Source organism: Lepidochelys olivacea (genome assembly GCF_965140295.1).
Source record: "Lepidochelys olivacea isolate rLepOli2 genome assembly, chromosome: 2".
NCBI lineage: Eukaryota > Metazoa > Chordata > Testudines > Cheloniidae > Lepidochelys > Lepidochelys olivacea.
Window position 1 is genome coordinate 21,087,473 of NC_140412.1, and position 12,982 is coordinate 21,100,454.

The 12,982-nt window shown below is 43.7% G+C and overlaps 1 long non-coding RNA gene across 1 annotated transcript in view; it reads right to left on the bottom strand.

Annotated features, from left to right (window-relative positions):
* The window catches only part of LOC311515971, a 58,497-nt gene extending 45,770 nt beyond the window's left edge, over positions 1-12,727 (bottom strand). The window contains exon 1 of the long non-coding RNA XR_014710280.1: positions 12,655-12,727. This is a non-coding gene — a long non-coding RNA (uncharacterized lncRNA). The remainder of the gene's footprint in view (positions 1-12,654) is intronic.
* Positions 12,728-12,982: the final 255 nt, after the last annotated feature.

Below are 12,982 nucleotides of genomic sequence, written 5' to 3' on the forward strand. Positions count from 1 at the left end.
CAGTGTTGAAAAGGCCTTTGCCATTAAATGATCTAACAGTGGTCAGGGGTCTAGACCCACCAAAAATTCTGTTTCCATGGACCCCTTGATTTTCTAACCTCTGTCTCACAAATTGACTCCTATGCCTAACCCCTTTCATCTGAATAGGTGAGTCCTCCCGGTTATCATTGCACCCCCTAGTGCAGGCTTTTGACTTCCCGTTCCCACACCCCACAAACTCATGGACCCAGTTCTGACCTCAGATTTGTACCCACAACTCCCACGGGTTTCAACAAGAGTCAGCTGTGTATATCCAAGGATAAAGTTGGGCCACTCATTCTCTAGTGGAATACCTAAACCACAGGTTCCCCTGCAACAGCTTAGATCCCAAAGATACTATCTGTCTTATTCCACCTCTCGCCTGAATGGATTTATAACCAGCAAATCCTACCTGGGATGGACAGACAGACACACTACCTTTGGGTGACCATAGGGCAGAGGTGGGCAAACTGCGTCCCGCGGGACCATCCTGCCTGGGCCCTGAGCTCCTCGTCGGGGAGCCTAGTCCCCAGCCCCTCCCCTGCTATCCCTCCTCCCCAGCAGCCTCAGCTTGCCACACAGGTAGTGCGGCTTGCGCCACCCGCCCACCTGCCAGGCTTTCCAATAAGCCTGTCCTGCCGCTCTGAGCAGCCTGGTAAGGGGGCGGGGGAGAGTGGGGTTGAATAAGGGGAAGAGGGTCCCAGGGGGCAGTCAGGGTACAGGGGGCAATTGGATGCGGCGGAGGTTCGGGGGGGCGGTCAGAAGACGGGGTGGGGGGGTTGGATAGGGGGTGGGATCCCAGGGGGGGCAGTTAGGAACAGAGGACCCGGGAGGGGGCAGTCAGGGGACAAGGAGTGGGGGGGAGCGTTGGATGGGTCGGGGATCCCCGGGGGCCTGTCAGGGGGCGGGGGTGTGGATAGGGGCAGTCAGGGGACAGGGAGGATTGGATAGGGGATGGGGTCCTGGAAGGGCGGTTAGGGGCCGGCGGTCCCAAGAGGGGGCGGTCAGGGGACAAGGAGCAGGGGGGGTTGGATGGGTCGGGGGTTCTGAGGGGGCAGTCAGGGGGCAGGAAGTGGGACGGGGCGGATAGGGCGCGGGGACCAGGCTGTTTGGGGAGGCACAGCCTTCCCTACCCAGCCCTCCATACCGTTTCGCAACCATGATGTGGCCCTCAGGCCAAGAAGTTTGCCCACCCCTGCCATAGGAGGAAAGGAAACATTTAGCAAATCATCACCTTAGAAAGGATATTTCTTTTTTAGGTAGCTAAATATGAATAAGAAAAGGTTTGGTTTTGAGTCTGAACTGTAGAATTGTGAACAATTCAAAAAAGTTCCTAATATGAAGCCATGTTCTAGTCTTGATTTTTGTTTCAATGGGCCCATCTGTAAAGCAAGGGTACACAGTCGCTTTTTAGCAGGCAGTGTCAGTGACTGCATGCATAGGCCAACAACAGAATTTAGAAGTGTCACATGCTGGTACTCATGTTATATTTTAGTGCACAAAACTGTAAGTAGGCTAATGGAATGATTGGTTTATTCTGTGAAGTAGTAGACTGAACTATGGCTGGAAAGAGAGAAGGAGATGACTCAACCAAAACTGCACTAAGATGATAATTGTCTAGGCCAAGATTTTCAGGCGCAACTAGTGATTTGGGGCACCCCAAAAAAGGTACCCAATTAGACACTCCTAAAAGGGGATTTCTAGAAAGTGCTGATCACCCACTCTCTGAGAATCAGGCCCCTATTAAAGTATCTCTAGTTGGGCACCTAAAATAATCAGATGCTTTTGACTATCTTTGCAATAGGATGTAGGCGCCTAGGTCATTTTTGAAAATGGGGCCTTAGGAGCCTAAGTCACTTAGATGCTTTCAAAAGTGTTATCACAGATCAAAAAACCCCAATTAAGGCTCCTCTAATATAGAGCCCCAATGGCGAACCTTTAGCCATTTTCCTAGCATTAAAGTGTGTATGTTTCTGCTTTTAGGTTGGAACAGCTGATCTGTCCAAGAAGCCATGGGCTTAAGTGTGACCTTGACCTTGCTGATATTCCTAAAAGCTCCTATAGTTTCCAGAAAGCCAAAACTAGTAGCACTGAAGAAAACCTCCAGGTTTTGGATCGTCTATTGCCAGGCCAGCTGTTCTCTAGCGAAAAATAAAATCCAGTGATATTGCAGCTGGATGATGACTGGGAAAGATGAGTCAATAGCGCATTGCTGCTCTATTTGTTAATGCTTGCCCAATGACCTTGACGTTCTTCATTTATGAATTATTTGTTTCAGAGTGCTAGCAGTGTGGCAGGGTCTTTGCAATGGTTGCAAAGACAGAATCACTGCCCTGAAGAGCGTAAGCTCCAGACAGACTATCACTGAACATATACATCAACCTGTTCTACCGATTCTGTTGATCGGAATTGCACTTGGGTGATCTTTGTATTTATAAGGAACTGTCAGAACTGTTAGGCTCAAAAACAAGCTGTTAAGTTGTATTATGCTGATTTTTGCAAGAATCATTATGTCTCCAGCCAGGTATTCTTCCCTCACCCTGTTCATTCCATCAAAGAACCAGGTAATTTACAAGTCAGAGTATATTCTGCTTAATTATGTCTAAATACGACATGAAGTCTAGGTGCCTAACTTTGTGACAGACAGGAACATAAGGGACAGCGCATCCTCTTTCCAGATCTGCATTCTTAACACGAGAACATTCTTTGCTCTTCTAGGTGTCTTCCACCAATGGACCTCAATGTGCTGTATAGACAGGGAATAGAGACTAGTGCACTCCTGTTGGGTCAGTAGTATTTCACTCATTTACAGACTGGTAAACTTAGGCATTGTGAGCTCCATACCCCACAGCAGATCAATGGCACATGGAAAGAACCCAGAAAGTGAGTAGCAGAGCTGGAGATGAAAGCCAGGCAGGCTGGCTCTCAGCCCGGAGGCCTGACGGGTGGAGTTGTGCCTACTCATAAAGATGCTGAATGTGTCCCCAGTGCTTTAATAGAGACCCACAATCTTGAAATGTGCTGAGTGCAGTGGAATTGAGTGCATTGGAGGAAGGGCTCATGCAGTAATCAGCCCTCAGTGGCCTAAAAGCTCGGCGTTTATTGCTTACAAATATTAACATGGGACGGATCTGCCTGTCAGGCACCAGTCTGACTAGGGAGCAATATAATGCGGGTGCTGCACCATTCCAGGGTAAGGGAGCTCAAATCCTCTCCAAGACGCTTGCTGCATGCGGAGGCCTGTACAGACTGCACCAGCTTTTAGTCACATTTCCCCTAACTGTGCCTGGCCTGAAGGCTGCCTCCTCCTTTAGGGGAGATTGGTGTCCAGATGTCCCGAAAACTACCAGGATACTTGGTTTCTTCTAGATCTGCATTTTTTGCAGGTCATTACAGAATGCTCTTTCGCCTGGTTATCTAAATTATCTGCAGCCTCTGCATTGCTGTTGGCTAATGAATCTTTAATAGGTCAGCAAAATTAAGATAATTAGCATAATCCTGAGAGGGATTACCTGGGATGCTGCTGAATACTCCGGGTGAAATACAGTAAAAGAGAGAACCCTACCTGGGAGTAGGGTGACCAGATGAAATGAAGAAAATATTGGGACACATGGGGGAACCAAAAAAAAACCAACAACGCCAGAGCTGCCAAAGCCGCAATATCGGGACAAATGGCCTCCCGACCGTGCATCGGTCGGGACGTGGGACAAAGACCTAAAAATCGGGACAGTCCTGATTTTATCGGGACGTCTGGTCACACTACCTGGGAATTGCATAGTGAGGACAGCTGCAGCCAGGCCTCAGTCCTAGGGCAAACCACGGACCTTGAATTAGCCTCTAGAAACCTCAGTTTACGTGAGTTAAGTAGCAGCTATTAACAGTTGGTGAAAGACCCCAAAGCAAACATTTCCTTTCTGGATGAGATGGGAAGGCCAACGTTTTAGGCACTCGAGCTTTGGAAGTTAGGCATTTAACTAAGTGCCTCCAACATGCCTAAGTACCATTGCTTGAGAGAGGTGGGCAGGGTTGGCTCACAGTCCATCCTTTACAACTGTCAGTAGATATGGTCAGGGGGGAACAGAACACTCCACCCCCTCCACAGAATTCCTTGCCTTGGGAGACCCCAGGGAGAATTTGATTCAATATTCCTTCTGGGCACTCTGGCTCCATTGCAGCCGCTGAGCACCCCAACCTCTAGCAACTGAAGGCACACAGAGCAAAAGGTCTCCCTACATCATTAGATAAATCTAGTAGAACAGCACAGTCATGGTCCTGTGATTTCGTAGAGATAGCCCATGAGTTGACCTGTGAATTCTAGTGTATGAGATTCTGTCTACTGTGCGAAGGCATAGTATTGCTCAGATAATCATCTTATTAAAGCAGCACAGCAGAAGTTTACATAATATAATCTAAATCTGAAATGGACCCACGTATGTTTTTTGTTTTTGGTGAGGGCCTCTCAGGTGCCAGTGTAATGCAAATAATGCTCAGTGGTAATTAATAAACAGGTATGGGGAGGAAAAGGTTGTTTCCAGGCTTGAAGAAACAGGTTTGGATCAAGTTCTACTAGGTTTGTTCCCACATTCAAAATGAAAAGTGATTGCATGTCGCTGGGTTTAGTTGCAAACATTTTACGTAGCCCTAAGCTATTTCTCTTCATTCAATGATGGCCAGTGGAATGGCAATTCTGGGAGTGTTCTTCCTTTGCTTTATTCTATCTTTTCTCTCCCAGTGTCCCCTATCATAGTGCAGAGGGCAACAATAAAAAGGTGTTGAGCATCTCCTCCGCCTAGTGAATTGTGTTTAGAACCTTTCCTTCCATGTGAGCAGTGGGAGGCAGTTGACTATGAGCATCCATCTCTGTGCCGAGCCAGTGGGCCCTGAATCTCAAACTTTTTCCTTGTGGGGTGTATGTTGTGGGGGGTGAATGTTTGTAGTTATTATATTAGTTTCACAACAGCAGAGGTAAATATAATAACTGCATGACTCAGACTATGCCTCAAAGGTCATTCTCAATTCCTATCCCAAGCCAAAAAGAAAGAAGTAGAAGGGAAAAAATCTCTTATGTTCTTGTTCTCGGTTTCTGTGCAAGGTGAGTCACCCTGCACAGTCAAAAGCTATAAAATGACAAACATTGGTAAATAAGATAATATTAATTACACTGATGACTCAACTGAAATAAACACACACACATCAGTCACTGCTCAGCAGACTACAAGCACCTTATCTGAGAAAAAAAATCCTGCTTGAATTAAAGTCAGGATGATGAACACAAATCTGCTCTTAATAAGTATTTTTCTATGACGAAGAGCATTCCACATGGTATTTATATTTCATTGTGTACTGCACAAGCCAAGCAACTGGAAACATTACTCATAAGTAAGGCCACAAGCAATTGTGGGAAAGTTTGTCCAAAAAGTTGTTCTAGTTTCTGCTAGCGTAGTGTAATTGCTTCTGATCTTTTTAAAAAAAGGGAAAACCCAGTCCTGTATACAAACTAGGTTGTTATTCTCCCCCCCCACTCCACCCCCAATTTATCCTGGAATTTTACATTCATTCCCAGGTTTGTGCCTACTTCCTAACACCAATTCTGAGTCCTAACCTGAGTTATTAGAGACCAGTCAGTCACCATTCAGCAAGGTACTGAAGCATGTGCCTTTAAGGGTAACTCACACATCAATTGTGTTACATGTCCTCATCTGTGCCCAATACACAGAGGAGGGGAATCTGTGTCAGCTCTTAGTTTGACAGAGCTGCTCTTTAATTAAAGCTGTAGAGATGCATTCTTTTAGCCCTGGAGATTCTCCAGTTCAATACTCAATGCCCATGAAGATGGCAACCATCATGAAAGCACACAAGTAGTTCCACTGATATTGACATGACCACTCATGTTCAAAACACAGAATGCATTCCATTTTAGCTTTTACAACTACCAGTTCTTCTTGTAATGCCCTGTGGTTCAAACTCTGCCTTTAGATGCCTGCATGTGACTCCCACTGAGGTCAATAGGAGGTGTTCAGGCATGGAGAGTAGAATTTGCTCTTGTGGTATCTAGTTTCTAGAAACTATTATTTGCAATTCACTTCCAAAGCAATTAAATCTATTATGTTGAGCTTACTTGCATGGAATCACCTCACACTCACCTTTCTTTCTGAATGAAAGCAGAGGTGAACAAACTTTGATCTGATAAACAAGCTTCTATTTTATCACCCTGTATGCCAGGCCTCCCAGAACATTTTACAGGGAATGTACAGTGTTAGAAAACTGGCACTGAAAAATGGATCGCATTACGTTTTGGGCCTGATCATTTGGAACTCGGTGGGGAAGTTCACCCTTGGGCATTAGAGGCCAGATTCTGCTTTCAGTTACAATTGTGTACGTCTGGAGGAACTCTAATGTTTTCAGTTAAATTATTCCAGATTGACACCCCAGGTAAGTGAGAGCAGAAGGTAGCCCAATACATGTGTTTTAACAAACACAGCCAAAGATCAATGAATCTAAGGAAGAAGGATGATCTAAACAAGTTTAGGACTGGACTTGACATTTGCCTTTGATTCCTGGCTGTGCCATAGATTCTGTCCCTGCCCTGCAACTCTTTTGATCTCAGTAGTTCAGCTTTGTAAGAGAGAGATTTCCCGTTCATTCACCCTTTCCATCTCCTGTAAGCTCTTCAGGTCAGGGATTGTTTGTACAGAACCTAGCACAATGGGGCTCTGGTCTCTTAGGATCTTGAGGTGCTTCTGTAATAAAAACAATAGTTAAGAAATCTAAGTAATTTTAAATGACTAATTTGTAATCTAATTTCATTTACTTGCCAGAATTATCAAAATGTATCATGTAGTTTGAATTCTGAGGTAAGTAACAACACTCACATCAAACAATTTCAATTTATCAACATCCCTTTGCAACATGTCATTGAAATGAAACATAATACCACCAAGAAGCAGTGGAGAGAACCATCCACTAATTAAAACTGTAAAATAAGTTTTTAAGAAGCATTTCAATGCCATCGTATATTTTCTCCATTGGTAAATCATGGACCAAAGTGAAAAACTGAGTGATTTATATGCATTCATGTGCAGTACATCCATGCTAATCCTTGCATATGACTTCTTCCTTGCAATAATCCCATCAAAAGGAGTTCACTCTACAAGTCCTCTCCCTCCAAAGTGCTCTGTTCAATGCCATATCCTCTATCATATCACACACTAACATGTCTTCTTCTATGATATCCCACCACTTCCTATTGGGTCAGCCTCACTCTCTTTGCCCTTCAATCTTGATCTGTTGGTCTCTTTTACCCACACAGTTTTCAGCACTGCATTTTACATGAGCAAACCATCAAAGCCTGTACTCCCTCATTTTTTTTGGTTATAGGTGTTACTCTGAGCATGTCTCTAACATATACATTCCTCATGTGGTCTTTCCTGCTTATACCACTTATCCATCTCAACATTCATATTCCTGTGGAACAGATCATTTGCTCATGTTTCTTCCTTGTGACCCAACACTCAGCGCCATACATTACAACTGGACAGACCACCGTTTTATAGGCTTATCCCTTTTAATCTTACTGGTACCCTCTTCTCACATACTATTTATCTCTCTGCATTTGAGTCAGGCGTTTATTAACCTAGCTCTCATTTCATCCTTCATTTCCCTGGATTCTGAAACCCAGATACTTGAATTGTGTTTTTGGTATTGTCTGCCCATCTAGTTTCTCTGCCATAGATGGCCCCAAGCCCAGTTGAAAGAGGAGGATGGAACAGCATCAGGTTGGTAGCTGGCCATAAAAATGTGCCATAAACTGAAAGTACGAGTCCCTGACGTGACATGACTGGCATTAAAAAAAATAATCTGATCTCTCTGCTATTCTCAGCTTAGTCAGCCTAATTTATACTTGGAAGCTGTCAAGAGTACATTTACGGGTGAGAATTATGGGGTTTGTGACCTTCCTGAAATAGAACTCCCATTTGAAGCCCCGAATGCCTTCCTAGACAATTAAAATAACTTAGTTATCTCTGTTCCTCTGAACTCATGAGAAAACTACTCTCTCCCGAGGAGATGTCTGCAGAGCTAAGCGTATGCTTCAGGTGACTGAGGGGAAACCCTGACTAACACTTCACAATTCATATCCAACTACTAATGAACACAGAGCCCCCCAACACAGCATTTTCCACTTAAACCTGTTTCCATTTAAAGTAAAATGCAGCTGCAGAACCTGAAGTCTTTCACTAGTTTTTTTTTACGTGCTTTAATTAAAGCATCTTAATTTACAAAATCTAGATTTCTGTGTACTCTGGACTTCATTCCCCATAACTCCCATTAATGGATGCTAATAGGAGTTACAGATAAAAATAATGGAGTCGCAGATGAGGTGTTATTTTAGTATGGCTTTTTTACCTAGTCTCCTTTATGTAAAGATTTGCACATGTGAGAACCCAAGCTTGTTTATACAGTGCCCAGGCTCCTTGGTGTTACAATAATAAAAACAACATCTAACTATAAAGCCAGGCAATTCTGAATTCTCTCTGCCTCTTTCTCCTTGGGTTTTTGTGGCACAGATGCTGTTATTCCACTATGAACCATTTTACAATTCTATAGCCCTTTTCAGCCTGCAGGGTGCCATCATATTTTACAGAACAGGGACAAGTTATGATCTCACTTACACCAATGTAAATCCAGAGTAACTCCATGGACTTGTGATCTCGGTTACTCTGGATATACAACACTTTCACTGAGCTTAGAATCTAGTCTAAAAAAAAGTCATGGCTAGGCTTCACTGACCAGCCATCCAAATGAAGCCATCTCTTGAATGGCAGCCATTCTGCACTACCGGCCTCATGCAGTGTTGGGGGGTGGGGGATGTTTGTCTGTTTTTTTTTAAGAGGAAAAGAGGAGACTAACTTATCTAACTGAAACCAGCAGAGGAGTCTGGGGAGACGTTTTGTGGAGACATATCAATGTTGATGAAGTTTTCACTTGGAAGGTTTTAGAGAACAACAACATACACTCTGTCGTTGGGTGCTTAGAGTACTGAGCTGGGATGTGAGAGACCCAAGTTGAAGCCCCTTCTCTGCCTAACTCAAGGTGATCTGGGATGAATGGCATTGATCAGACAGAGCAGGGACTTCAATCTGGGTCTCCCACTTCCCAGACCAGTCCACACACACACACAGTTTTGTTTTCATTCCAATGCAGAATGACAACAAATTCATAAAACCTCAAAAGTTGCCATGAAACAGCATTGTCATTCTCCATTCAGCTCTACTGCATATGCAGTAGGCATAAGTAAACTGGTTGCATGCAGGCAACAGTAATTGAAGGCAGTCATTGAAGTGGAGAGAGCTTGACATTTATGCGCAGTAAATGTTCACGTATTAAGGACTCACACCCTGCAGTGAATGTGCAATAGCCTCGTGTTGCTGGGTTTTTTTAATAAAACATTTTGTTCCGGATCGTTCAAAAACACTGATCCCTCTTGGCACTGAAATCCCCAGTTCTCTACTGGAAACTAAAGACAATTTGTTCTAGGGCTAGTATTCTATAAAGTACACCCAAGTGGCTCACAAGCAAATGGTCTTTGTCAATAAATAATAATAAAGAAGGGGACCAGGACCTTGGTTTTCACTTCTCATCTGAAAGAGAGCACCTCCAGCAACACAGGGCCCCTTAGCAACACACTGCGGCATTGACTCGATACTGAGTCAGAGGGAAGAATGCCATGTAATGACTCACCAGCACCACTTCTTATGCAGCATTGTTTGGGGCTTAATAATGTAATCTGTCTATCTACTTGAGTGCCTTTAAAGAGCCCTAGTGCACAGATGTAAAGAGCTTTCCATGGGATACACCACAGCATTAAAGGCTGGATCCAACTCAGTGGAAAGACTCCATTGACTTCACTGGGAGTTGGATCCAGCCTTAAATGCACTGCAGGGTGCTGGAAAAGCTTGTCAGATTAGATAGTAGTGACCACAGGTGGAATTTCTGGGCAAAATTATGTACTCAGGGGATCTCTACTCAGATATTCTTCATTATCTGCATGCATAGATCTCCCACCATCATCAGTGAGAATTCTGCTCATCTCCGGAGAGCACAATATGGACAGTGAAATCTGTTTTGCGGCTCCAAGAGCAGAGGTTTGCCCTCTGGTTGCATAGATTACATGCACAGAGTTTCCTGCAGATGGCACTGCTAAGTTTGAAAACAAAAATGAATTTTGCCCACTTTGACTGAATTCTAGAGTTAATTAGTAATCTTATCTGAGTATCAGTGTTAAACCATACACATCATTTCCCTGTCACAGCAACATGCCTAAATTAGACACAGGGGACTCCAGGCCTGATCCTGCGTTCCTTGCAGTCAGTGAAAGTTCTGCCTGTAAAAGAAATGCAGGATCAGGCCCTGTATTCATTCATTTCATTCAAGTGTTTAATTCCTTTCCTTTAGGAAATTGAACAGAAATAAAAGTCAGGGTCTCATTTCCTCTTGGGGCTTAGATTTTAAGGTTTCCCTACCATCTTTACTTCCCTTTTACACTTCTGTATGTAGATACATTAGACACACTCTGCAACCCCAGCATTTAGTATGTATCTCTTAATTTGCATATGGCACACAAGAAGTCTTCACACTGCATAGTATTTTCTTATGCCAGCAACACTGCTGTGAATTGAGGGTAACATATGTCCACTGGTATTCAAGTCTAGATGCATCTCATTGAATTCTATGAATCACATAGACCTGGATTTAGGAAAGCTTGTCTTAAGTCCGTCCCCTACTCAGGAACCTCTTAACCATGCACGCAAAGTTAAAGGGACTTGTTTTGATTTCAATGGGACTTAGCGTGTGCTTAAGTGTTTTCCTGAGTTGGTTCATATGTGTCCCCAAGGAGGGAATGTGATCCTGACTGAAGGAATATCTTATGTTCCTATCCACTGTACATTAAATATGGCAATGGGATTGTTTAGTTTATTTGGAAATCTTAGCTAAAGTGGTTTTACTATAATGAAAACCTTGTCTCCCAAGGAGCACTGGCTACTTACCTTTCAAACACCTTTAGATTAAAGGTCTGATTCATTACACTCATGCATGACTAAACCAAGCTCCATTCAAGTTGTAACAGGGGGGGTCTAGGAAAACTCCTTTTTACCTATAGGGCCTAATTCTGATCTCACTTACTGCGGTGTAAATCAGGAGCGACACCACTGAAATCAATGGAGTTACAACATTGCAAAGTGAGACCATAGAGCTTGATTTTAGGAATAGGTGGCCTTAAAGAGAAGCAGGGTATATTATAGAAACAGTTCAATGTGGTTTATTAGGGGTAAAGATTTAATTACAAAGATGACAGATGTAATCTAGAACAGTTTCCAAACCACTCCTGGGACAGCTTTCTATTATCACAGGGGCAGATAGCCTGTGCTTTAAGGCAGAATCTCATGTCACACAGGATTTGTTGTTTACTTAATTAAATAGTCACAATCTATAGCTCAGAATGAAGTGGAAAAAGAACAAATTGCCCAGAGTCCTCAGAACCAGACTCCTGCAGCAAAATACCTGGGTGTCAGAAGACAGAAAGGGTAGAATTTGCTCTTCAAGACATTTCATCTCTCCATACTTTAATGGCAAATCCTGATCTTTGCATCAAACTACAATACCAAGTCTTGGTGTAGACTGGATAGGACAGTCAGAATCTCCTCCCAAGCTATGGCAGTGCAACAGAGCTTTTGCCTTTGGTCAGGGTGGTTGGCCATTCCCCTTCTCCTCCTCCATAGGCAAGAGGTCCCAAGCCTCCCTGAACAGCAACGGAGATGAATCCATATAGCGAACTCTATGGCTCACATGGGATTGTTAATCCCCTACACAGCCTCCAGGCATCCTGACTTCTAGCCCTTGCACAGTAGAACCATAATTGGTCTCTACATGCATGGTGGTTGATGAGGGGGACAAGATTTTCCCCCTTAAAATCTGTTGAAACACCATTAGTAGGATGGCAACATCCCAGTCAGCAGGTAGACTGGCCAGCACTAGGGCAACACCAGGCAGTGGACAGGAGGACAGTACCATCCAGTCAGATGACCGACTGGGCAACATGATGGCCAAGCAATGCATATGAATTGCTATTTTGGATCAGACCCATGAGCCCTCTAGCCCACTATCCTGTCTGCGACAAAGCCAGTACCAGGTGCTTTAGAGCAGCAAAAAACCCCTGAGCTAACAAGATTTCAACAACATGTTTACAGGGGAGCTTTCTTGCTCTTAATCCCACCTAGTTACTGGTTGATTTATATTCTGAAGAATGAGGGTTGTATATTTTTATTCAGAGGTTCTTATTATCAAGAAGTGTTAACCCTTTTCTGAATCCTACTATGTTCTTGGTCTGTGTAACATCTTGTGGTAGGGAATTCCACAGATTAAGCATGCATTATGTTAACAATAAGAGCAAGACATTTTCATCAATTTCATATTGGTTGCCTTTAATTTTAATTGGATGTCCCCTTGTTCTTCAGAGATGAGGAAAGGTAAATCGCAAGCACCAGGGACACCTTTCACCTTGAGGGATGCCCCCTCCAGAATAAATGTAATGCTACAGATAGTTTAGAAAAGCGTGCACTGCTGCTGCTAATACTGTACCCGTTCTTTTGATGGATGGAGGACATTGGAATCCAACTGTCAAGCCAGCTCCTCCCACCAGCCACAAATTCACCTGAAGGGCAAGAAAAGAGCAAAGTTAATTTAAATCCATCTCTCCATGGATTCCAGTTGTGAGCACTTTAGTTTGACAGTCTTTAAAACCCAAGGACGCCACTCGTCTTTCAAGGTGAAAGCTCTCAAGGAATTGATTCTCGTGCATCTTGTCAACTCTGTTTTTACTATCACCCGAGGACTCGACTATCCTGTGAAGAAATTTGACTTATGAAGTACAGCAGCATTAACAACTCGGAAATTCATTCATTCTCAG